Below are 3,111 nucleotides of genomic sequence, written 5' to 3'. Positions count from 1 at the left end.
GCGGGGTGGACAGCAAGTCAAGAGGCCAGAAGCAGGGACACAAGCTGGGTGAGTGTTCCAATAATCTGGTATGTGGCTCTGAATAACGGACTAAGATCCTGGCAGTGGGGACAGAGGAAGAGGTGAATTAACGAATGTGTGCCACAAGAAGCAACAGGACTCACTGACATGTCAGATATATTAGAAGGTAAAGCAGAAAAGGGACAAAGTCTTCATCTGGGAAGCTGGAGAAGGAGGGCCCCTCCCCGGCAGATAGGCAGGGTTGAGAAGCAGGATGAGGCTTGGAGGCCAAGAGAATGAGGTCAGCTTTGCCATCCTATCTTCCTAAACTTCATGAACTCTGGCTGTGCCCTGCACATTTCCAGCCGAGCAGCCCGAGAGAGGGAATCAGAGATAGACAAAGGCAGCTTCAGGGACCGTGCAGCGGGCTGCTCCGTGTAGGGAGAATTGGCATCAGTGCAATCAAGTCTTGTTCTATTTGTTCTGCTCGCATTAATTATGTCTCTCCATGGAAAACAAACAAGCAAGCGATAATAGGGAGAATAGTGATTAGTGAGATTCGTTTCCTGATTCTGAGGATGTGCTGAGGGTCACGTTGGAGTGGGACAGTCTCTGATTGCCTACCAGACACTGCAGTGCGAGCGTATGTTACTTTATTTACCTATGAGGTATCGGGAAAGTAAAATGTTTCCGGAATTTACAGTTTGGGGCTACCAAGATTCATCCTGCCAGACTTCAACAACAGGATAAAGGCAGAAGTGCAGGGTTTAGTCCTGACTGTCACTAGTTTGTTCTGTGTCCTTGGGTGAGTCTGGGCCTCAGGCTCCTCCTCTGTAAAATGGGAGGGAGAGAGTTAGTCTCAAGTTTTAACTGTGCTGGAATCACCTGAGGAGTTTTTCCGAGGTGCCAGCGCTCAATCCCACCCTTGGGAGATTCCATAGGTCTGGGGTGGGCCTGGGCGTCTGCAAGGTTAGCAAGCTCTAGAGTCTCCGCTGGAGGTGGTGCAGGGGGCAACCCTCTCTGAATGGTCTCTGAGGCCCTTTCTGTCCAGGATTCCGGGTGATCCTCCTACCTGTGCTTCATACAGCTAGCTGGAACTTCTGGGTGTGTCGCCTGCTGCTCTGTTGCCCCTGAAGCCCTGCCTGACTTGTTTTGTTGTTGGGAGTGCCTGGCTGCAGATAAGAGAGCCCATGTGAGTGGGCCCTGGGGATATGTGATGGAGGAGGGTGGGCAAGGATCCAGAGGGGGCCATGGGCCAGCCTGGCCCAGGGCTTGGAGACTGGTGGGAGGGGAAGGGGGCCCCCTCCTCTCTTACTCTGGAGACCTGTGTGGGCTCTGGGTTCCAAAATGTCCTGAGGGGGTTGATAGCTGAGTCCAAGGCCTCCTGGCCCTTGGAGATATGGCAGGGCCTCCTCAGCCTGCAGCCTCCTCCTCTCACTCTGACCATTCTGCTTTGGCTTGCAGCCCCTTTGGCTTGCAGCATAGGAGGCCCGAAGACCTGCCTTAAGGGATGGCCTGCTTTGGCAGCCTGTGTGGGGAAAATGAGAGAAAACAAGGTGACAAATGGGGGAAGCGAGAGGAGGAGGATAGCAGCTGTCTTGGCCCACGCCCTGCCCGCTGTGGGTTCAGAAGTGCGACTCCAGGCGACTGGGGAGGCCTTGCCCGGGTGCCCAGATTCAGCTCAGTGTCATCTAGGAATGGCAGAGTCCAAAGGGACTGGAAAGGTGATAGCCCAACCCAGGGATGAGGGTCAGTCTGTCCCTGTGGTAGACAGAATGGCCCCCTAGCGACATCCCTACCTGACTCCTGTGAATAAGTTAGGTTAGATGGCAAAAAGGGCTTTGCAAGTATGAATAAGGTTACCGCCTTAAGAGAAGGAGATTGTCCTGGATTAGCTGGGTGGGCCCATCTAATCACAGAAGCCCTTAAAAGTAGAGAACTTTCTCTAGCTGGAAGAATGAGAGATGTGCAGAAGAAGTCAGAGCTCTGAAGCCGCAGGAGGGACTCAGTGTGCTAGTACTGCCTCTGAGATGGAGGGCCCACAGGCAAGGACCAGAGAGGGGCCTCTAGGAACTCCCATGGAAAGCTTGGGAAGGAATGCAGGAGTAAAGACCGGCCTTGGCAGCCAGCCAGCCAGTAACCGGGACCTCAGTGCTCCCGCTGGAGGGACTGAACTCAGCCAACAGCCTGTGGGAGCCTGGAAGCAGGTTCTTCCCCAGGGGTTCCACTAGGAACGCAGGCTGCTGGGGCCTTGATTCTCGCCTGGTGACACCTGCCCAGACTTCCAACCCGCAGAGCCGTAAGATAAATACATGTTGTTTAAAACACTACCTTTGTGGGAATTTGTTGCAGCAGCAATAGAAAACCAGTGCAGTCCTGTGTCCCCAACATCCCAGCCTGAAGGACCAACACAAAGTCGTCGAAGGTCGAAGGTACTTTCTCAAAAGATAGTGAGCTCCCTGCCCACCTGACCGCAGGGCCCTCTGGACAGGAGTCTGCTCTTTGGATGAACCAAATGTCCCCTGTGCCTCCCAGGATGGCAGCCCTTGGGAAAACTCCACTTTCTCTCCCCGTCCGACAGTGTCATGGGCTGGGAGGCGAGCAGGGGTCCTTCAGGATCACTAGGTCCTGCCCGCACGGCAACTTTACTCCTGGCAACCCTGGGGACCTGGGGCCTTGGGAATTCCTCGCTCAGTTCCTGAAATAGGATCATGATCAAGTTGGGAGAAAGGTTTGTATGGCTAGTAGGGAACGCAGGTCAATTTTCTCCAACCTGTAAAAGGCCTGAGCTTCATTCTAGATGGACACTCCTTTGAGTTCCCGGGAAGCAGGGGCCCAGCAGTGACTTCACTGGCCGGCTTCGGGGGTGCGAGGAAGGGAGGAGGGTTGGAGGCAGTTGATGGGATGGAAGGGGCCTCAAACACCTGCCTCCAAGGGCCGGCCGCCGCGGGGTTGGCAGGGAAAGGGAGAGGAGAAGGAAAGGCGGGGCCGGCCCCCCTACGCCCGCCCCGCGCCTCGGCGCGCCCCTGCCCGCCCCGGCCCGGCCCAGCCCAGCCCAGCCCAGCCCAGCCCAGCCCCGCGGGCCGGTCACACGCGCAGCCGGCCGGCCGC

The sequence above is a fragment of the Equus quagga genome, chromosome 2 (genome assembly GCF_021613505.1).
Source record: "Equus quagga isolate Etosha38 chromosome 2, UCLA_HA_Equagga_1.0, whole genome shotgun sequence".
NCBI classification, from domain to species: Eukaryota; Metazoa; Chordata; class Mammalia; order Perissodactyla; family Equidae; genus Equus; species Equus quagga.
Note: the sequence above shows the minus strand (reverse complement) of the source record.